This window comes from Musa acuminata, chromosome BXJ3-6 (genome assembly GCF_036884655.1).
Source record: "Musa acuminata AAA Group cultivar baxijiao chromosome BXJ3-6, Cavendish_Baxijiao_AAA, whole genome shotgun sequence".
In the NCBI taxonomy this organism is placed as follows: Eukaryota; Viridiplantae; Streptophyta; class Magnoliopsida; order Zingiberales; family Musaceae; genus Musa; species Musa acuminata.
The window spans coordinates 27,346,820-27,371,539 of NC_088354.1; the positions used below are offsets into that span (position 1 = coordinate 27,346,820).

Consider the following 24,720-nt stretch of genomic DNA (forward strand, 5'->3'; position numbering starts at 1 on the left):
TGTTCTATCATGGACTTAGTTAGTTTTGCCTAAGTCGTATAACACCCTTGCATGACTGTCCGCAAAGGTCAACCTCCCTAAAACCTCCCATGGTCCCTTAGGACCGACAAAAGAGAAAATGAGTTAGAGAAAGCGCCTCACTTGGGATCCACAAGCAAACATTTCAGGAAACACTTCATAGACAATACAAATTATAAACAAACTATACCAGCTTTGAATGGTTGCACAACAAAGGGTCAAAATAGTCCACTAGAGACTGAATATCTCTCATAAGTGTCCACATGACATAACCTTTATTTACAAGCCTAAAACGACCACCAAACCCAACTAAAATAGGGTTGTTAAGCCTTCGATCATCCCTCTGCATGCTGTGTAAAGCATGAACAAACTAAAAGACATAGATATACATAAGCATTAAATCAAACATCCTGTTTAGAATTTCGTTTGTGACATTCTCCCCTACTTATTCCTTCAATGTCCTCATCGAAGCCTTTGTCGACACTACAACTCTGAACGGACTATACCAGCTCTGAACGGTTGCACAACAAAGGGTCAAAATAGTCCACTAGAGGCTGAATATGTCTTATAAGTGTCTACATGACACAACCTTTATTTACAAGCCTAAAACGACCACCAAACCCAACTAAAATAGGGTTGTTAAGCCTTCGACCGTCTCTCTACATGTTGTGCAAAGAATGAACAATCTAAAAGACACGGATATACATGAGCATTAAATCAAACATCCTGTTTAGAATTTCGTTTGTGACATTCTGATAGAACCCTTGCAGATTCTAAACTTGGAGTTGATCTCTTTAGGGGATCGGCCTCCTTGGAACTCTATAGGGGTTCCTCCCTCCAAGTTGTTGCTCAAAGGCTGCATAAAAGATTCATCTATTGCTTATCAAAAGAGGTGGAATACATGACTATTTATAGGGCTTCTAAACCCTAACTCCTAATAGGACTCCTACTCAAGACTCCTACTTCTAACCAACTCCTAATATGACTCATACTCAAGACTCCTATTCCTTTACAACTCCTTATTTTTCTCTAAGAAACAACCTCCTACATGAATGTTTCTCTCAATTAGGACTCTCCTACCTAGAGTCCTAACAGAATGTCCCTCTCAATTAGGACTCTCCTAGCTAGAGTCCTAACAGAATGTCCCTCTCAATTAGGACTCTCCTAGCTAGAGTCCTAACAAACCCGCCCTCTTCAAATCAGCCTTGTCCTCAAGGCTGAGATTCCATAAACTCAGGGAACCGGGTCTTCAGCTCCTCATATGGTTCCTATGTGGCATCTTCGAGTGGTAGATTATTCCAATGCACTAGTACTTCGGTAGATGGATGTCGGCGACGCATCATGATCCTGCGATCGAGGATGGCTTGTGGTTGGGCTTGAATAACTCCATCCTCAGTTGTGTTGGGCATTTGGATCTGGGGTGACTCGTGTTCTCCCAATTTGGGCTTTAGGCATTATACGTGGAAGACAGGGTGAATTTTGGCATCTTCAGTTAATTTAAGTCTGTACGCCATAGCTCCAATACGCTTTGTGATCTGATAGGGCCCATAAAAACGTGGGGATAGCTTCATGGAGGCTCGAGTGTTGATAGAGAGTTGCTTATATGGTTGTAGGCGAAGATAAACCCAATCTCCCACTGAAAATTCTCTTTCACTTCGTCGTGTGTCGGCTTGCTACTTCATTCTAGCTTGAGCGGTAGAGATATTATCTTTTAACAATTGTAAGAGTTTGTCCCTATCAATCAATTCTTGGTCAACCTAATCTACCTTGGCCGAGCCAATTACATACTTTGGAATCACAGGGGCTGGTCGACCATACAATGCTTCATAAGGGGCATATTTTATAGATGAATGATATATAGTATTATACCACCATTCAGCCCAGGGAAGCCATTTCGCCCACTCTTTTGGTCGGTCGCTAGCGAAACACCGGAGGTACGTCTCTAAGCACCGATTTACCACCTCTGTTTGGCCATCAGTTTGTGGATGATACGTTGTGCTCATCTTGAGTTTGGTGCCTTGTAACTGAAATAACTCGGTCCAAAATTTACTAGTGAAGATCCTGTCACGATCACTTACGATGGACCTTGGCATCCCATGCAGTTTAACAATATTTTCTATAAAAATCTAGGCAATACTAGCAGCAGTGTAGGGATTTCTCACAGCACAAAAATAAGCATATTTCATAAGTCGATCAACCACCATGAGAATCGTGCTTTTACCTTTGGAAGATGGCAGCCCTTCAATGAAGTCCATGGAGATGTCAGTCCACACTGAGTCTGGTATGAGTAGTGGTTGTAGCTTCCCTGGATTTGCCACAGTTTCACCCTTGTGCTGTTGACATACATCACATTGTGCCACATATTCAGCAATAATTTTTTTCATCCCTCTCCAATAAAAATTTTACTTCACTCTTTTGTAGGTTCTTAGGAATCCAGAGTGCCCTGCTGAAGGTATGGAGTGCATTTCATGCAAGATGATTGTGATGCAAGGGGAGTCAGGTATAAGCACATTGTGACCTTTGTAGCGTAGATCCCTCGAATCCCAAGTGTAGTGGGCTATTGCACTTGGATCCTCCTCCAATTTTTTTATGATTTTGCTGATCTCTGGATCCTTCTTCCATTCTTCCCTAATGTCCTCGAGGAGACCGGTGGTAGGAAGGGAGATGGCTGAAACCTTAGCTTGTTCAGGTAGCCGTGAGAGTGCATCTACAACAACGTTTTCTTTTCCCTTTTTGTAAATAATTTCATAATCAAATCCAAGAAGTCTGGTTACCCATTTTTGCTGCTCAGGGGATGATATCTTTTGCTCCAAAAAGTACTTGAGGCTTTTATGATCAGTTTTAATTTGAAATCACCGGCGTCGTTGTCATGGCTGCTTTAAGTTTGTCGAAGGCAGCAGAGGCTTTGTCCGTGTCACGACCCGGGTCTGATGAGCTAACTGGCCAATAACTCCATTTTGGTCCTTGCAACCACGGACCAAAATGCTTAAGCCGGAGGTAACGTAGTACACTCATCAGGCCCTTATAAGCTAATCATATACATTCCCCACTTCCGATGTGGGACTAATAGGATATTACACTATCCCCAACCCAATTAACTTGACGTCCTCGTCAAGGCCTGACATATCCCAGATCGAACCCTAGCATAGTGCATGTGAGGTTTAACTCAGTGGTGGCTCCACGCCGTGACGAGTTCTCTGACTCCATCCACGGGTAGCCCTTTCCTACTGCAGCCTTCTCACCCTGCCCTAATGCTAGGTCGGCTCTGATACCAAATGTCACGACCCGGGTCTGATGAGCTAACTGGCCAATAACTCCATTTTGGTCCTTGCAACCACGGACCAAAATGCTTAAGCCGGAGGTAACGTAGTACACTCATCAGGCCCTTATAAGCTAATCATATACATTCCCCACTTCCGATGTGGGACTAATAGGATATTACACTATCCCCAACCCAATTAGCTTGACGTCCTCGTCAAGGCCTGACATATCCCAGATCGAACCCTAGCATAGTGCATGTGAGGTTTAACTCAGTGGTGGCTCCACGCCGTGACGAGTTCTCTGACTCCATCCACGGGTAGCCCTTTCCTACTGCAGCCCTCTCACCCTGCCCTAATGCTAGGTCGGCTCTGATACCAAATGTCACGACCCGGGTCTGATGAGCTAACTGGCCAATAACTCCATTTTGGTCCTTGCAACCACGGACCAAAATGCTTAAGCCGGAGGTAACGTAGTACACTCATCAGGCCCTTATAAGCTAATCATATACATTCCCCACTTCCGATGTGGGACTAATAGGATATTACACTATCCCCAACCCAATTAACTTGACGTCCTCGTCAAGGCCTGACATATCCCAGATCGAACCCTAGCATAGTGCATGTGAGGTTTAACTCAGTGGTGGCTCCACGCCGTGACGAGTTCTCTGACTCCATCCACGGGTAGCCCTTTCCTACTGCAGCCTTCTCACCCTGCCCTAATGCTAGGTCGGCTCTGATACTACCTCTGTCACACCCCTAAAAATATCCATGATATTTAAAATCTTTCGTCACAACTAACCCAGGATCCAAACACACATTTGAGGTCACTAAGAAAACATTCAAACCAAAAATTTCGCTTCTATAATCTACCAATTCATATCCCTGTGCAATTCATAAACATAGCACACATCACTCGAAAATTTATACCATCTGAACCCGACTCATCAAAATAAAAACCACAATATAAGTCCACAAGTGGGGAAATCTATGCAGTCACCACAATCATCGATTTACCATAAGTTCATATCATTACACAAATTTAATTTAACATTCCAAAACCCTATACATGAGGGATCCTTTAACTTACACAAAATCCACAGGTTTAGATTCATAGTCACATTTCATTAGATGCAAGGTAGCTTATACACAACTACATATATGCTAACAAAAGTTCTGCCCAACGTCTTCTAAACTTTCCACTGCCTCAGCCCATTCTTAACATTTAAGCAAGCGATACGCTATCCTGAAAAATTTATCAACAAACGGGGTGAGCATAAAGAGCTCAGCAAGTGACTAACATATCCATATCAAAATAGTACAATTTCCAAAGAGATACAGTATCAAAACACAAAAGCAGAATATACGATTTCGTATACATAATATCATTAGGAGCAGAATCATAATTGTCCTTTTTAATCATACATATTTGGTTCCTGACAGATGGGGCATAGAGTAATTGGAGCATATCAGAAACAAAGGAAACATATCGGAGCTTATCAATGGCATATAAAATGTTCCAGAACACATCAACGATCTATGGAACATTACGAAGCAAACTCAATAGTGAATGAAGCATTTCAGAGCATATCAAACTCATATGTCGTACAGAAGCTCAAACGTCGTCCTTGACGTTGCAATCATATCATACTTATCCAGAGCACGAACAGAAATAACTCACCAAAACTCTGGATGTCACATCAAACATATAGAGGGTGTAGTGGGATCTCAGTCAGAATGTGATTCATCCATTTCTGAATGACCACCTGACAAAAGTCTCCCACGTCTGGGAGCTCCATCCACTGCAGGGTGCACAAGTATACCCTTTCCTGAAATCACATGACCATCAAAAACAAATATCCCATACCTAGAATTGATGATTTGTTTGATCAACTGCAGGGTGCACAAGTATTCTCTAAGATTGACCTGAGGTCAGGTTACTATCAGTTGAGGATCAAAGAGGAGGATATTTCAAAAACAGCTTTCAGAACTCGATATGGTCATTATGAATTCTTGGTGATGCCTTTTGGTTTGACTAATGCCCCTGCAGCTTTTATGGAACTAATGAATAGGACATTTCAACAGCTCTTGGATATCTGTGTAATTGTATTTATTGATGACATATTGGTGTATTCAAGGAGTAATCAGGAGCATGAGGAACACTTGAGGAAGGTATTGTCCATACTAAGAGAAAAGAAGTTGTATGCAAAGTTCAGCAAATGTGAATTTTGGTTGAATGAAGTTGCCTTCTTAGGCCATGTGATTTCAGGAAAGGGTATATCTGTTGATCCAAGGAAAATAGAAGCTGTAGTTGAATGGGAAGTACCAACAAATGTGACAGAAGTTAGGAGCTTCTTGGGCATGGCAGGTTATTACAGGAGATTTGTGGAGGGATTTTCTCGAATTGCTCAACCTCTCACCAAACTCACTAAGAAGAATATGAAATTTGTATGGGGTGATGATTGTGAGCAAAGTTTTCAAGAGTTAAAAAGAAGATTGACTAGTGCCCCTATTCTCACTATTCCAAGGGGTAATGATGAGTTTGTAGTTTATACTAATGCTTCAAGTAAGGGCCTAGGATGTGTTTTGATGCAGGAAGGGAGAGTAATTGCGTATGCTTCTAGGCAACTTAAAGGTTATGAACTGAATTACCCAACTCATGATTTGGAATTGGCAGCAATTATTTTTGCTCTAAAGATTTGGAGACATTATTTGTATGGTCGGCAGTTTGAAATCTTTACTGATCACAAGAGTTTAAAATATATTTTCACTCAGAAAGAGTTAAACATGAGGCAGCGAAGATGGATTGAACTTCTGAAGGATTATGATTGTACCATCCGTTATCACCCGGGCAAAGCCAATGTTGTAGCTGATGCACTTAGTAGGAAATCTACAAGTTTTATGGCTAGTCTGGTCGTGAAGCAATGGAAGCTAATAGAAGAAAATTTTGATTTAAAAGCTTTGAGGAAAGAGCAAGACTCGATGATTCTGATGGCCTCCATTCAAGTGCAATCTGATCTTATGCAACAAATTAAGGAAGGACAATTACGAGATCCATATTTAATCTACTTGAGGAGTGAAGTAGGAAAGGGCTACCCGTGGATGGAGTCAGAGAACTCGTCACGGCGTGGAGCCACCACTGAGTTAAACCTCACATGCACTATGCTAGGGTTCGATCTGGGATATGTCAGGCCTTGACGAGGACGTCAAGCTAATTTGGTTGGGGATAGTGTAATATCCCATTAGTCCCACATCGGAAGTGGGGAATGTGTATGATTAGCTCATAAGGGCCTGATGAGTGTACTACGTTACCTCCGGCTTAAGCATTTTGGTCCGTGGTTGCAAGGACCAAAATGGAGTTATTGGCCAGTTAGCTCATCAGACCCGGGTCGTGACATTTGGTATCAGAGCCGACCTAGCATTAGGGCAGGGTGAGAGGGCTGCAGTAGGAAAGGGCTACCCGTGGATGGAGTCAGAGAACTCGTCACGGCGTGGAGCCACCACTGAGTTAAACCTCACATGCACTATGCTAGGGTTCGATCTGGGATATGTCAGGCCTTGACGAGGACGTCAAGCTAATTTGGTTGGGGATAGTGTAATATCCCATTAGTCCCACATCGGAAGTCACGACCCGGGTCTGATGAGCTAACTGGCCAATAACTCCATTTTGGTCCTTGCAACCACGGACCAAAATGCTTAAGCCGGAGGTAACGTAGTACACTCATCAGGCCCTTATAAGCTAATCATATACATTCCCCACTTCCGATGTGGGACTAATAGGATATTACACTATCCCCAACCCAATTAGCTTGACGTCCTCGTCAAGGCCTGACATATCCCAGATCGAACCCTAGCATAGTGCATGCGAGGTTTAACTCAGTGGTGGCTCCACGCCGTGACGAGTTCTCTGACTCCATCCACGGGTAGCCCTTTCCTACTGCAGCCCTCTCACCCTGCCCTAATGCTAGGTCGGCTCTGATACCAAATGTCACGACCCGGGTCTGATGAGCTAACTGGCCAATAACTCCATTTTGGTCCTTGCAACCACGGACCAAAATGCTTAAGCCGGAGGTAACGTAGTACACTCATCAGGCCCTTATAAGCTAATCATATACATTCCCCACTTCCGATGTGGGACTAATAGGATATTACACTATCCCCAACCCAATTAACTTGACGTCCTCGTCAAGGCCTGACATATCCCAGATCGAACCCTAGCATAGTGCATGTGAGGTTTAACTCAGTGGTGGCTCCACGCCGTGACGAGTTCTCTGACTCCATCCACGGGTAGCCCTTTCCTACTGCAGCCTTCTCACCCTGCCCTAATGCTAGGTCGGCTCTGATACCACCTCTGTCACACCCCTAAAAATATCCATGATATTTAAAATCTTTCGTCACAACTAACCCAGGATCCAAACACACATTTAAGGTCACTAAGAAAACATTCAAACCAAAAATTTCGCTTCTATAATCTACCAATTCATATCCCTGTGCAATTCATAAACATAGCACACATCACTCGAAAATTTATACCATCTGAACCCGACTCATCAAAATAAAAACCACAATATAAGTCCACAAGTGGGGAAATCTATGCAGTCACCACAATCATCGATTTACCATAAGTTCATATCATTACACAAATTTAATTTAACATTCCAAAACCCTATACATGAGGGATCCTTTAACTTACACAAAATCCACAGGTTTAGATTCATAGTCACATTTCATTAGATGCAAGGTAGCTTATACACAACTACATATATGCTAACAAAAGTTCTGCCCAACGTCTTCTAAACTTTCCACTGCCTCAGCCCATTCTTAACATTTAAGCAAGCGATACGCTATCCTGAAAAATTTATCAACAAACGGGGTGAGCATAAAGAGCTCAGCAAGTGACTAACATATCCATATCAAAATAGTACAATTTCCAAAGAGATACAGTATCAAAACACAAAAGCAGAATATACGATTTCGTATACATAATATCATTAGGAGCAGAATCATAATTGTCCTTTTTAATCATACATATTTGGTTCCTGACAGATGGGGCATAGAGTAATTGGAGCATATCAGAAACAAAGGAAACATATCGGAGCTTATCAATGGCATATAAAATGTTCCAGAACACATCAACGATCTATGGAACATTACGAAGCAAACTCAATAGTGAATGAAGCATTTCAGAGCATATCAAACTCATATGTCGTACAGAAGCTCAAACGTCGTCCTTGACGTTGCAATCATATCATACTTATCCAGAGCACAAACAGAAATAACTCACCAAAACTCTGGATGTCACATCAAACATATAGAGGGTGTAGTGGGATCTCAGTCAGAATGTGATTCATCCATTTCTGAATGACCACCTGACAAAAGTCTCCCACGTCTGGGAGCTCCATCCACCCACGTCTAGGTGAAGTCAGAGGGGGCCGGCAGAGCATCGCAGGCTCTATGCATAACTCCCTTTACCATTTCTGGCAAAGGTTCACAACTCCCTTTACCATTTCTGGCAAAGGTTCACAACTCCCTTTACCATTTCTGGCAAAGGTTCACAACTCCCTTTACCATTTCTGGCAAAGGTTCACAATATCCCACACACCAGAGTACAAGAAGGCAGTTTCAACAATAAGCAGCATATAACGGAAGCACACGCGGAACAACCAAACGTACATGTGCCTTTTCAAAACAATGATGCAAGGAACAAATCTCTCACAAAAGTATTCATTTTAGGAAAGAATTGAAAGCAAGAGTGTACAGGGATTCCAAGCAATCATAATCAGCTCAATTCCAATAAGAAGGTTAGACAAATTCAGATATCCAAAGGAATGGAACCAAATACGCGAAATCGACCAAAGCTCGATTTCGGACAGAATTCCAGTGGCACATCAACAAATATTTTAGAGTAACAATTATGCTCCAATACCCATAATAAGGCTATGGTCGAATCATATATCAATCTATATTAAGATGGAACAGATTTCATATGAAACAGGGCTCCCAACACTGAGTTACCTCTGATTTGGTAACACAAGGTCAAAATCACAATCACTGTGTTACAGAATTTATAGGGTCGGAATCAACAGACGATAGGGTGGGCAATTTAACTCCAAAATTTTCAAACTATATGTCAAAAGAGAGAATTTCAAGTCTACTTTCAAATAAAATCAGTTTGATACAAATCAGAATTTTCAACAGGAAGTTATAGGCGTTTTAGTATCGAAAGGTCAGAAATCTGAACTCTGTTTTACAGCGTCTATAGGCTCTTTTGAAACAAATTTTTGGGTAAGTATTCGGTGTCCAAAATCTACAAAATCGGTGTCAAAAGAAACACATACGAGTCTAATTTCAAACAAAATAGTTCCTGCCTGAATTCTCATTCTATATTAAACTTATAGCCGAAACAGTGCTTAGGGGTCAGTTTACCGAAAGACTTTCAGAATCCAATGGTTTAAGTCCAAAGAGAGATATATCAGTCTCTAAATAGAAATCTTCCAATTTATTTTGAATCAACATAAAAACAGAGTCAAATACTTATGTAGGATGGGGTTAGAACACTTGCCTTTGCAAATCTTGACCCGAAATGACAAGATTAAAGCAAGAACCCTAAAAGCCCCAATTTTCTTTCTCTTCTTCTTCTTCTTCTTCTTCTTCTTCTTCTTCTTTCTTTCTTTCTTTCCCTGATCACCCACGAGCTGCCTCCTCTGCTTCCTTAACAACGAAGGCAGAGAGGCTTAAGCGGTGGAATTTGTCATTTGGTGCATTTTGCAGTTTAGTCCTTGTTTTTATCATATTCACGATTAGGTCCTTAGGGTTTACATATAGATCCTCAGATTTTTTTTTTGAACAGATCTCCCAAATCTTAAAAATAAGTTACCTCTGATTCATACTCTATTTCTTGTGTCAATTAAAAATAGATGCTTACATTATCACCAGAAATATTATACGAAAATTCGGAAATGAGGGGTGTTACAGTCCGACCATTGGAAAGCATCTTTTTTCAATAAAGAAGTGAGTGGTGCACTGATCTTCCCATAGTCCTTAACAAATTTTCGGTAGTAGCCCGTTAGTCCAAGGAACCCCCGTAGTAATTTCACGTTTGTAGGTTTCGGCCAGCCTTGCATTGCCTCAATTTTTGTTGGGTCTACGGCCACTCCTTCTTCTGATATTATATGCCCAAGGTACTCTACTTTTTGCTGGAGAAAGCTGCACTTTGGTTGCTTAACAAAAAGAGTATTCTCTCGAAGGATCGTCAAAACAATCCGTAAATGCGGAAAGTGAGTCTCAAGAGAAGGGCTGTAAACGAGAATATCATCGAAAAATACTAGCACAAATTTACGAAGAAAGCTCCGAAATATATCATTCATGAGACTTTGAAAGGTTGAAGGAGCATTAGTGAGTCCAAAAGGCATTACCAAGAATTTATAATGGCCATCATGTGTGCGAAATACAGTTTTTGGAATGTCATTGTCACATACCCGAATTTGGTGGTAACTGGATCGGAGGTCCAACTTCGTGAAGACTTGAGCTCCTTTCAATTCATCAAGAAGTTCATCCACCACTGGTATTGGTTATTTGTCATTAACGGTGATGCCATTTAAAGCTCGGTAGTCGATGCACATCCGCCAAGTTCCGTCCTTCTTGTGTACAAGTAGCACCGGTGAGGAATAGGGGCTGCAACTTGGCCGAATCACCCCTGTTTCAAGCATCTCCTTTACGATATTTTCAATTTCATCTTTCTGTAGGTGAGGATATGTTAGAACCCTTGCAGATTCTAAACATGGGGTTGATCTCTTTAGGGGATCGGCCTCCTTGGAACTCTATAGGGGTTCCTCCCTCCAAGTTGCTGCTCAAAGGCTGCAGAAAAGATTCATCTATTGCTTATGAAAAGAGAAGGAATACATGGCTATTTATAGGGCTTCTAAACCCTAACTCCTAATAGGACTCCTAATTAAGACTCTTACTTCTAACCAACTCCTAGTAGGACTCATAGTCAAGACTCCTATTCCCTTACAACTCCTAATTCTTCTCTAAGAAAACACCTCCTACTTGAATGCCCCTCTCAATTAGGACTCTCCTAGCTAGAGTCCTAACAGAATGTCCCTCTCAATTAGGACTCTCCTAGCTAGAGTCCTAACAGTTTTACATGAATGTCCCTCTCAATTAGGACTCTCCAAGCTAGAGTCCTAACAGACCCGCCCTCTTCAAATCAGCCTTGTCCTCGAGGCTGATGATTCGTGAATTCTGAGAATTTGATCTTCAAGTCGTCATAGTTCTCCCAAGTGACATCTTCTATTGGTAGATTCGCCCACTTTATTAGCACTTCATTAGTGGGTCGTCGTCGTTGAGTCACGATCCGTCGATCAATAATGGCACTTGGCTGGGTCTGGAGTTCTCTTTGGGTAGTCATATTTGGTGGGTGGCTTTGGGCTGTCTCCAAGCACCTATTTAAAACTTCCGTCTGGCTGTTGGTTTGTGGGTGATATGTCGTACTCCTTTTCAATTTAGTACCCTGCATATGGAATAACTTTGTCCAAAATCTGCTCTTGAAGATGCAAGTAGAATTTGTCACAAGCACAATGGGTCCTTTATAGCATAATTCTTTTGAGTCCCGATTGTAATGAGCCATGGGGCTTGGTGCTTCCTCTAATTTTTTTATAATCTTACTAGTATCTGAATCTTCCTGCCATTCTATCTTAATATCCTCAAGGAAGTCGTTGGTCGGAAGTGAAACGACCGAAACTTCAACTTGCTCGGGTAGCTGCGAAAGTGCATCTGCAAGAACATTCTCTTTCCCCTTTTTGTAAGTTATTTCAAAATCAAATCCAAGAAGTTTTGTTACCCATTTTTGCTGCTCAGGGGATGGTATCTTTCGCTCCAAAAAGTACTTGAGGCTTTTATGGTCGGTTTTATTTTGAAATCGTCGACCAATCAAGTAGGGTCTCCACCTTGTTGCTGCACGCACAATGGCGAGCATCTCCTTATCATATGTTGACTTATTTTGATGGGAGGGAGATAATGCCTTGCTAGTGTATGCGAGTGGTCGGCCATCTTGCATGAGAATGGCTCCAATTCTGACTCCAAATGCGTCGGCCTCAATAATGAAGGGTCGGTTAAAATATGGTAGTGTTAGCACCGGCGTCGTCGTCATGGCTGCCTTAAGTTTGTCGAAGGCAACGGAGGCTCTATCCGACCATTGGAAGACATCTTTTTTCAGTAAGGAAGTAAGTGGTGCACTAATGTCGCCATAGTTTTTCATGAACTTGCAGTAGTAGCCTGTTAAACCCAGAAAGCTATGTAGCAATTTTACGTTCCTCGGGGTAGGCCAGTTTTGCATTGCTTCAATTTTGAAGGGGTCTTCTGCCACACCTTCCTCTGATATGATATGCCTAAGATATTCCACCTTCTTTTGAAGAAAGCAAAAATTCATAGTGGTTGTTGTGTGTTCAAAAGGTGGTTTTCAGTATGTCTTCTTCGCATACTTGTATTTGATGATACCCGGATCAAAGGTCCAGCTTTGTGAAGATTTGTGCTCCCTTAGCAACTCATCTACTACTGGAATAGGGTATTTATCCTTGATGGTTATGCCATTGAGAGCTCGATAATCAACACATAATCGCCATATTCCATCCTTCTTTCGTATGAGGAGCACCGGTGAAGAGTAAGGGCTGCAACATGGCTGAATAACTCCTGTTTTGAGCATCACTTTTACAATCCTTTCTATTTCATCCTTCTAGAGATGTGGATACTGATATGGCTGAGCATTTTTTACAGATTTACCTGGAAGAATCGTTATACATGTTGAATCTCAGATTTTGATGATAACAATCAATTGGTGAGTTAATTGATCTAATCCATATTATTGAGTTAAGTGTGCAGGATTAACTACGATAACCAGAAAACATAAAGCAAGGATACCGGAGTCAAGTTCGATGGACGTTTAAGAGTCCGAAGAATCGTCGGAGATGCTGCCGGAACCAACCGAGAAGAAATCGGGAACTTGTCGGAAGTTCGCCGAAGAGATCGTCGGAAGTTCGCGGAGATCTCCGAGAAGGCTCGGTTACTCGTTAAAGTCGTCACAAGATCGGGAGCTTGCTGGGAGTCCGCCGGAGGAAAACCGAGGGCATATCGGAAGTCCGTCGGAAGAAGTTCGTCGGAAAGCTCGCCGAAACAAGACTCGACGTTCGCGGTTGAAAGCTTGCTTAGGATGTGTTTTTTGTTATGTAGTTCACTTGTAATTAGGATTAGGATTAAGAGATAATCCTATATCCTGGTTAGGGGCCAACTGGGCCCAAAATCAGAGTTGGTTTAGGCTAAAAATTAAGCTAAACCAGCGAACTAGAGAGCCAAGATTGAAGCCCAACTAGTGGCTGAAAACACTGTAGTTGGGCTGAAAACACTGTAGGCGGTGGCACCGCCCAGCACCCGAGAGCTGGGCGGTGACACCTCCTTGACTGGGCGGTTGCACCGTCCAGCACCCGAGCGCTGGGCGGTGGCACCGCCTGGTTGGGTGGTGGCACCTCCAGCACCGGAAACCCTAAGAAAATTCAAATTTTGGAGCCCAAAATTTGAATCCTCTTGAGGCCTATAAATACCCCTCAAATCTCAGCTGAGATAAAAACTTTTGAGAAGCATTTGATTGAGAGAAAAGTCTTAGAAAGTCTTAGCAAGTCTTGTTTTCAATTTGCTAGAGAGTTCTCCTCCTTCTTTCTCATTGAAAATCTGTAAGAGGTTGAGCTGCTTGTAAAAGGTTGTAAGAGGGGTATTTACCCTTCCATTTCAAGGGATTTGCTAGTGGAAGGTGGGAGCCTCATCGAAGAGGGGCCTCGCAAGTGGAGTAGGTCATTTGACCGAACCACTCTAAAATCGGCGTAATCTTTGGTTTGCATTTTGTTCTTGTCATTTACATTACTGCAAATCTTCTTACTGCTTTAGTTCCTTATTACCCTTGCTGCGCAACTTTAAGAATACCCTTTCAAGTTAAACTTTTCAAGTTCCGTTCTTATCGTACGAAAGATTTTTCTTAAATCGAAGTTTTAATCCGCTGCACTAATTCACCCCCCCCCCTCTTAGTGCCGCTCCGATCCTAACAAGTGGTATCAGAGCAAGGTTATCTCTCATATTTGGTTTAATACCCAAGAGAGATGGCTTACTCCGGCATGCAAGAGGGTCATTCTATTGCACGACCACCTTTGTTTAATGGGTCGGATTACACATATTGGAAGACTCGCATGAGAATCTTCCTCATTTCTATGGACTTTGAGCTTTGGTCTATTGTCGAGAATGGATTTCAAAAATCTTCTCTTCCGATGAGCGAATGGGATGAATCGGAGAAGAAGGTTTTTGCTTTAAATGCAAAGGCTATGAATGCCTTGTTTTGTGCACTAGACAAAAACGAATTTAATCGTGTTTCAATGTGTGATTCGGCTTTTGATATTTGGAGAACTCTTGAGGTCACTCATGAAGGCACTAGCCGAGTGAAAGAGTCCAAAATCAACATCCTTGTGCACTCTTACGAACTTTTCCGAATGAAACCAAGTGAGTCCATCGGAGACATGTACACCCGGTTTACGGATGTCATCAATGGACTCAAAGCTCTTGGTAAAGATTTTACTAACTTTGAACTAGTAACTAAAATCTTAAGATCCCTCCCTAAAAGTTGGGATCCAAAAGTTACGGCCATTCAAGAGGCCAAAGACCTTAAAGCATTCCCTCTTGAAGAACTCATTGGGTCTCTAATGACCTACGAAATGACATGTCAAGCTCATGACGAGCTCGAGAACCCCCTTCCAAAGAACAGGAAGGATATGGCACTCAAATCATAAGAAGACCACTTGAAAGGAACATCAAGTGATGAGGACAGTGACAATGACATTGCACTTTTGACTCAAAAATTTAAAAAATATTTAAGAAAGAACAAATTTAAAAATAATACAAAAAATAAATTTGAACAAAAGAAGGACCAAGTGATTTGCTATGAATGCAAAAAACCGGGACACTACAAGAACGATTGTCCTCAAGCCAAAAAGAGAACATCAAAGAAGAAGGCATTCAAGGCAACGTGGGATGATTCAAGCGCATCCGAAGAAGAGGAGTCCAACACCGAGCAAGTTGCTCATTACGCGCTAATGGCATTAGGAGAAGAGGTATGTGATTTATTTAATGAAGATTTATCTTTTGAAGAACTATCTATCGCTTTTCATGAATTATTTGATGAATGTAGAACTGTTAGCAAGAAGTTAAGTATCTTAAAGAAAGAGCATGCTTTGCTACAAGATAAGTTTGATAGTCTTCAAACTCCTCCATGCTCTAAGTGTGAGCACTTAGAAGCAATAAAAAATGAAAATTTGCTTCTTAAGGAAACCTTAAACAAGTTTAAGGTTGGTAGCAAAGGATTAGATATGATCCTTGCACACAAGGGTCACATCGCAAATAGAAATGGAATTGGATTTGTAAAAGGATTACATCAAAATCCTACCACTTTCATAAAAGGACCTACATTACATGTTTCCTCTTATATGAAATGCAACTTTTGTTGCAAATCCGGACATATTGCCTACAAATGCCCATTTAGGAAAATTAGTTCACAAAACTTAATATGGGTTCCTAAAGGAACTATAAAGAATTCAATCATAAATAACAAAGTTAGTGGGTCAATTTTTGAGGCACCCAAAATCAAATGGGTACCTAAAAATCATCCTCTTTTGTAGACAAACCCACAAGCTAGGAGCAAGAGATGGTATCTCGATAGTGGATGCTCAAGACATATGACTAGAGATCCATCTCATTTCTCTATGCTCACTAGCAAAGAAGAAGGGTACGTTACCTTCGGAGACAACAACAAGGGCAAAATCATTGGCAAGGGAACTATTGGTAACAAATTTAATTTTTCCATTGATGATGTCTTACTAGTTGATGGATTGAAACATAATCTCTTGAGTATTAGTCAACTATGCGATAAAGGTTACATCGTTAGATTTGAATCAAATATGTGCATTATTGAAAAACCAAATCATAACATGACTATGATTGCTTTAAAACAAAATAATGTCTATACCATCAATCTTGATGAACTAAGTAATGAAATGTGCTTCTCCGTCGTAAATGATGATGCTTGGCTTTGGCATAGGAGATTAGGCCATGCAAGCATGAAAACAATATCTAAGATCTCATCTCAAGAATTAGTACGAGGAATTCCAAATATAAAGTTTATTAAGGACAAAGTATGCGATGCATGTCAACTAGGAAAACAAATAAAAACAAGCTTCAAACCAAAAAATCAAATTAGCACTACTAGACCATTACAATTGATCCATTTGGACCTATTTGGACCAATTGATACAACAAGTCTAGGTGGAAGCAAATATGCTTTTGTGATTGTGGATGACTACTCTAGATACACTTGGACCTATTTCTTAGCTCACAAAAGTGATTGCTTCAAGTGTTTCTCTAAATTTTGTAAACTCACTCAAAACGAAAAAGGCTTCATGATTTCATCAATTCGGAGTGATCACGGTGGTGAATTCCAAAACCGTGACTTTCAAAATTTTTGCGAAAATAATGGGTATAATCACAACTTCTCAACTCCAAGAAATCCTCAACAAAATGGAGTAGTTGAAAGGAAAAATAGAAACCTACAAGAAATGGCAAGAACTATGTTGAATGAACATAGTTTACCTAAGTACTTTTGGGCCGAAGCCGTAAATACGGCTTGCTACATCATGAATAGAGTCCTAATAAGACCATCCTTATCCAAAACTCCCTATGAATTATGGAATAACAAAAAACCAAACATCTCCTATTTTAAAGTTTTTGGTTGTAAATGCTTTATTTTAAATGAAAGGGATGCTTTAGGAAAATTTGATGCTAAATCCGATGAAGGCATCTTTCTTGGTTACTCTTCCGTTTCTAAAGCTTTTCGGGTTTTTAATAAAAGAACTTTAGTAATTGAAGAGTCTATTCATGTAGTTTTTAATGAAATTTTCGATTTAAAGAAAAATGATTTTGATGATGATCTTGGTTTTGATAATTTGAATTTAAATGAACCCTCTCCTCAAAATAGCCATTTGAATGCATCTTCTTCCGAAATTTCTTTACCAAAAGAATGGAAGTATGTAGATGCTCATCCAAAAGAGCAAATTATAGGAGATACATCAAAAGGGGTTCAAACTCGTTCTTCTTTCAAAAATTTCTGTGCTAACGCCGCTTTCCTTTCTCAAATTGAACCTAAATGCATTGACGAAGCCTTAAAAGATGATTTTTGGATCATTGCAATGCAAGAAGAATTGAACCAATTTGAGAGGAATGAGGTATGGAAGCTTGTTCCTAGACCAAGTGACCACTTAGTCATAGGTACTAAGTGGGTCTTTAGAAACAAGCAAGACGAAAATGGTATCGTGGTTAGAAACAAGGCTAGATTAGTGGCCAAAGGTTTCAACCAAGAAGAAGGTATCGATTACGAAGAAACCTTCGCTCCCGTGGCTCGATTAGAAGCCATAAGGATGCTCCTTGCCTATGCTAGTAGTAATAATTTTAAACTATTTCAAATGGATGTTAAAAGTGCTTTCTTGAATAGTTTTATTTCCGAAGAAGTATTTGTCGAACAACCTCCCGGATTTGAAAATTCTCTTCTTCCTAATCATGTATTCAAATTGACTAAGGCCCTCTATGGCTTGAAACAAGCTCCTAGAGCTTGGTATGAAAGGCTTAGTTCCTTTCTTATTTTAAATAATTTTACTAAAGGCAAGGTTGATACTACACTGTTTATTAAACATTTTAAAAATAATTTTCTTATTGTGCAAATTTATGTTGACGATATTATTTTTGGCTCTTCGGATGAATCACTATGTGAATCATTTGCCAAATGTATGAGTCTTGAATTTGAAATGAGCTTAATGGGTGAATTAACTTTCTTTTTGGGATTACAAATCAAACAACTTAGTGATGGTATATTTCTTAACCAATCTAAATATACACTAGAATTGTTAAAACGATTTAACATGGATAATTCAAAAGCAATAAACACCTCTATGAGTACTGCGACTAAGTTAGATATGGATGAAAATAGTGAAAATTTCGATCAAAAAACATATAGGGGAATGATAGGTAGTCTACTCTACCTCACCGCGACTAGACCGGATATTATGTTTAGTGTAGGACTTTGCGCTAGGTTTCAATCTAATCCTAAATTATCTCATCTTAAGAGTGTTAAAAGAATATTTAGGTATCTTAAAGGAACTCCAAATTTAGGATTGTGATATCCAAAATCTGAAAAATTCGATCTAATAGCTTATGCAGATGCCGATTTTGGCGGATGCAGGATAGATAGAAAAAGTACATCCGGAACATACCAATTTCTAGGACATGCACTTGTTTCTTGGACTTCCAAGAAACAAAATTCAGTTGCACTATCCACGGCGGAAGCCGAATACATTGCTGCAAGTGCTTGCTGTGCACAAGTTGTCTGGATGAAAAATACACTAGAAGACTATGGAATTCACTTGATAAATATTCCCATAAAGTGTGATAATACTAGTGCCATATGTCTTACCAAAAATCCGATTCAGCACTCTAGAACCAAACACATCGATATTAGGCATCATTTTATACGTGATCATGTTCTTAACAATGATGTTGTTCTAGAATTCATTGACACAAAGCATCAATTAGCAGATATATTTACAAAAGCCTTGAATGAAGACCAATTTGAATTCATTAGAAGGGAATTAGGTATGTTAAATTGTCCCAAAGAATAAATATGTTTGAATGGATTTTCCGTAAAGTTTTTCATTCTCTCTCCATTCCTCGATGAATCTAATCCTTCTCCTTCAATTCTAAATGACTTGTTAAAATATCTTATCCTATCTTGAATCAAGATTAATGATTTTATGAATCTCAAAATTGATTTTGATGGTTTGATTATGAGCTTCAAGTTGACGAATTGAATTTGAATGGATTTATGATCTTGACTTATTGGAGTTATTTCTTGAAATTCTTGTTTCAATCACAATCTCTTCCTTGTGCACCTACAATGTTTGTTAGAAGAGATTTGATAAATGGATGAATGCTGAGTTTTTCCTTTAAAGATGAACTCTGTGTAAATATTTCAGCATACTTAATTTTGGAGGATGATTTCTTTTTTTATATACCATGCTGAATTTCTGATGATTCAAGTCTCATTCCCTTTTTGTTGATGACAAAGGGGGAGAAGTGATGACTTATATCATTTCGATAGCATGACTCAATGAAAATATCTTATGCGCATCGATAGCATGAATTACAAAAGCTTATGTGATATGAATGTCTTATATGTCTTATCCTTAAGAATATCACAAGATTAATTGATCATGCCTTACATCTATGAAATTTATGTCTTATCATTTAACTTATGACTTTCATCGAAGTTTTGTACTTATCATTGCTTAATGAGAATAACGATAAGTTCTACGGTTAGAACTTATCGGTTTATGCTTGAATCCAAAGGATTGGAATTCAAGTGTTTTTTATCTTCTCATAATATGGCATATAGAAAGGGGGAGTTATGTTTGACTCCGTCATCAATTGATTGTCATCATCAAAAAGGGGGAGATTGTTGAATCTCGGATTTTGATGATAACAATCAATTGGTGAGTTAATTGATCTAATCCATATTATTGAGTTAAGTGTGCAGGATTAACTACGATAACCAGAAAACATAAAGCAAGGATACCGGAGTCAAGTTCGATGGACGTTTAAGAGTCCGAAGAATCGTCGGAGATGCTGCCGGAACCAACCGAGAAGAAATCGGGAACTTGTCGGAAGTTCGCCGAAGAGATCGTCGGAAGTTCGCGGAGATCTCCGAGAAGGCTCGGTTACTCGTTAAAGTCGTCACAAGATCGGGAGCTTGCTGGGAGTCCGCCGGAGGAAAACCGAGGGCATATCGGAAGTCCGTCGGAAGAAGTTCGTCGGAAAGCTCGCCGAAACAAGACTCGACGTTCGCGGTTGAAAGCTTGCTTAGGATGTGTTTTTTGTTATGTAGTTCACTTGTAATTAGGATTAGGATTAAGAGATAATCCTATATCCTGGTTAGGGGCCAACTGGGCCCAAAATCAGAGTTGGTTTAGGCTAAAAATTAAGCTAAACCAGCGAACTAGAGAGCCAAGATTGAAGCCCAACTAGTGGCTGAAAACACTGTAGTTGGGCTGAAAACACTGTAGGCGGTGGCACCGCCCAGCACCCGAGAGCTGGGCGGTGACACCTCCTTGGCTGGGCGGTTGCACCGTCCAGCACCCGAGCGCTGGGTGGTGGCACCGCCTGGTTGGGCGGTGGCACCTCCAGCACCGGAAACCCTAAGAAAATTCAAATTTTGGAGCCCAAAATTTGAATCTTCTTGAGGCCTATAAATACCCCTCAAATCTCAGTTGAGATAAAAACTTTTGAGAAGCATTTGATTGAGAGAAAAGTCTTAGAAAGTCTTAGCAAGTCTTGTTTTCAATTTGCTAGAGAGTTCTCCTCCTTCTTTCTCATTGAAAATCTGTAAGAGGTTGAGCTGCTTGTAAAAGGTTGTAAGAGGGGTATTTACCCTTCCATTTCAAGGGATTTGCTAGTGGAAGGTGGGAGCCTCATCGAAGAGGGGCCTCGCAAGTGGAGTAGGTCATTTGACCGAACCACTCTAAAATCGGCGTAATCTCTGGTTTGCATTTTGTTCTTGTCATTTACATTACTGCAAATCTTCTTACTGCTTTAGTTCCTTATTACCCTTGCTGCGCAACTTTAAGAATACCCTTTCAAGTTAAACTTTTCAAGTTCCGTTCTTATCGTACGAAAGATTTTTCTTAAATCGAAGTTTTAATCCGCTGCACTAATTCACCCCCCCCCCCTCTTAGTGCCGCTCCGATCCTAACAATACAATGATCATGCCAACGGGTAAGAGGTAGGTTGCACGGTTCGTCAAATATATCTGAAAATTCAGCAAGCAAAGGAAGTAGATTTGGATCTTCAAATTTTGTTGGCTCTCCCTTAGTTTGCTGCTCAAGTTGTACCAAAAGGCCGCTGCATGCTTTATGCAAAACCTTCTTCATTTGTTGTGTACAAATCGTCGTTATGTCGCCCTTACGTTTCCCGTTCAGTATCACCTGTTTCTCCTTATTGTAAAATTTCATAATTAGTTGCATAAAATTCCAAGAAATATCACCTAATGTCGTCAACCATTTAATTATGAGCATAGCCTCATGATCATCAAGAGGGAGAAGGAAGAAATATGCAATTATCTCTTGGTAAGGCCTCATGATCAGCAATAGTTTCACTTGCGGGCCACCTACGATCATACTTCAAAATCCATACATCGGCGACCTTAACATCAAACCTGTTGCAATTCTCGATAGGTAAGGCCATCTGGATAGTAACCTTACTGTTTAGAAAGTTATTAGAACTGCCCGTGTCGACGAGAACAGTGATCGGTTGTTGTTTGAGAAGGCCTCCAACTTTCATCGTTTGCGGGTTTGAGTAGCCGGCTAGTGCATGTACCGTAACTTCAGTCGGTTATTGGTCTTCTTCTGCATCTTCTTCTACATGTTCAAGGCTCTCTTCTAGATGTTCAATGACCTCTTCTTCTATTGGTTCAATCATAAGAAGTCTCCCTTTACTACAACGATGCTCACGGCTCCACGGCTCGTCACAATGCCAACATAACCCCTTCGCATATCGCTCCCGAAGCTCTTCTCTTGTTGACCTCTTTGGTGTAGGGACTTGGTCGATAGTAGGGTGGGCTGAGGGCTTCAATATTACTGGTTGAGGAGTGACCCCAGTCCTCCGAGCTTCATGGTTCAATTGCTCCTCTTGATGTCGTGCGAAAGAGATGGCTACCATAAGTGTATACGGTTGTTGCGCTTTAACTTCTCCTCGGATCTCCAGCTTCAAGCCCTCAATGAAGGTCCTCAATAGCTATTTTTGAGACCAATCATGAGTTTGATTAGATAACCTTTCAAACCTAGTTTGGTACTCCTGAATGGTGGAGGTTTGTCGGATCTTTGCTAGTTGTTCGTCAATATTCTCGTAATCGATTGGTCTGAAGCGAATCAGTAGTCCTTCTTTGAATTGTCACCATGAAAGGACTCCATAAGTATGTTCAAACCAGTCAAACCACTGTATAGCATCCCCTTCAAGATGTATAGCTGCAATTTTCACCATAGATGCATCCGCGGTTTTATGGTACCGAAAATATCGCTTCGCGCGCGAGATCCAACCAATTGGGTCTCTTTCTTCCCATCTAGGGAAGTCCACTCTCATGCATGGATAGTTGGGGTTGGTCATAGAGCTTCCCCTCTCTTGGAAGTCATATCTTCGGGCTTGGTATGATTGGGCAAAGCTCTCTCCTTGATGTGATTTCTTCGGGCTTAGTGGTCGGCCCAATCTGAGTTCGGTAAAGAGCATCCGAATCTTATCCTCCATTCACGCCTCCAAGGCTTCGAATTTAGCATTGATTGCCTCCTTAGATACCATAGTATATGTCTTCAAATCTGTGATGTTAAGATCCCTCTTTTGTTGTTGGGTTAAAGGCATGTATAGGTTGAGAGAAGTGATGGACAAAAGGGTTGGTGGATTGGTGGATGTAGGCTGTGGTTTAGGCTTGTTTTGTTGCTGTTTTGGGTGCAGTTTGAGGGTGTGGTTTGGTGGTGGTTTTAGGGCTATGGATAAAGTTTTGGGTCTATGGTAGATGGCAACAAAGGTTTGATAGAAATCAGTGGAAGTTGCAGCAAGTATGTGCTGTCTTGTAAGAGCAGAATTGTCGTCGAAGAAACAGCGGTTTCTCAACGAAATTTCCACCAAAAACTTAAGAGAATTGAGGAGGGAATTGATAGCAAAATCATAGTTTATATGACAGTAAGGAACACTAATTTAGTCAAGAAAATTTTGGCAGTATAACAGCAAGAAAATTGGTGAAATTTGCGATAGCAGAATTCTCGTCGAAAAATTTCAACAGTTTACGATGAAAATTTTTAGCAACACAAAAATCGGTTTTAGAGATGAATTCCTCAATATATCAATCTTAGATGGAAGCCAAGATGATCTATAAAGTGTATAAGAAATTTCATTCAAAAAAGATTGCAAATAGATGGGTTAAGGCAACAATATGCGGCTGAAATTTCTGCAGCATAGATTTTTAAGTATAGCAGATTGGACGTAAAAGATCAGAAGTTTATATTGAGAATTTTTTGATGAAACTAAAGGGAAATCCACTATTAGGAAGTGTCAAAGCTATCATAAAAATTTCATAGAGATTTGGATAGAAACAACGTAGTATCAAGATCAAACAATCAGTGCTATTCGGCTGAAATTTTACGGTGCATATTTTCAAGTATAGCAGATTAGATGTAAAATATCAATAGTTTATATTGAGAATTTTTTGACAAAACCAAAGGGAAATCTGCTGTTAGGAAGTGTCAAAGATGTCATAAAATTTCGTAGAGATTTGGATAGAAAAAACATAGTAGCAAGATCAAACAGATAATGCTATACGGTTGGAATTCTGCAATGTATCTTTCGTCGTAGAGATGAAAACTTTATGACGAAAAGTTTATGCAGCAATATAGGAATAATTTTTTTGGGATTTTCAAATAAAGATAACTAAATTGCAGCAGCAGTAAGGTAGAAAACCAGAACCTGTTGCAATTCACGGGGAGATCAAAGGATGATCCGTGGTGGTGGAGATGATAGCGGAAATCGGCGATGATCTTTTAAGCAATTATGGGAATTGCTTTGGACGGTTGTGGAGGGTTGATGGATGGCTGTGGAAGGGCAGCGAGATGCCAAGAACGCTGCTCTGATACCAGGTATTAGAACTCTTGCAGATTCTAAACATGGGGTTGATCTCTTTAGGGGATCGGCCTCCTTGGAACTCTATAGGGGTTCCTCCCTCCAAGTTGCTGCTCAAAGGCTGCAGAAAAGATTCATCTATTGCTTATGAAAAGAGAAGGAATACATGGCTATTTATAGGGCTTCTAAACCCTAACTCCTAATAGGACTCCTACTTAAGACTCTTACTTCTAACCAACTCCTAGTAGGACTCATAGTCAAGACTCCTATTCCCTTACAACTCCTAATTCTTCTCTAAGAAAACACCTCCTACTTGAATGCCCCTCTCAATTAGGACTCCCCTAGCTAGAGTCCTAACAGTTTTACATGAATGTCCCTCTCAATTAGGACTCTCCAAGCTAGAGTCCTAATAGGATATCAGTACGGTCGAGTGTTCACTGGTGGCTTGCCCGGAAGGATTGGAATTCGATGGTCATGTTGCCGAGAAGGAGGAAGACCGCGCGGTTCAGCAAATATGTCGACAAATTCAGTAAGCAATTGGGCAAGATTTTGATCTTCAATTTCTATTTTCTTCCCCTCTTGTTGCTGTTGGAGGTGCATCAAAAAGCCACCATTTACCTTGTGTAAAACTTTGTCCATTCATTGGGTCGAA

General features: G+C 40.5%; 1 long non-coding RNA gene across 1 annotated transcript; it reads right to left on the minus strand.

Moving 5' to 3' along the window:
• Window positions 1-7,845: 7,845 nt before the first annotated feature.
• LOC135639804 (uncharacterized) lies at window positions 7,846-10,182 on the minus strand. Its single transcript, XR_010497035.1, has 2 exons — window positions 9,838-10,182; window positions 7,846-8,124 (listed from the first exon to the last, which is right to left on the minus strand). It is a non-coding gene; the product is annotated as an uncharacterized LOC135639804 (long non-coding RNA).
• Between the last annotated feature and the right edge of the window lie 14,538 nt (window positions 10,183-24,720).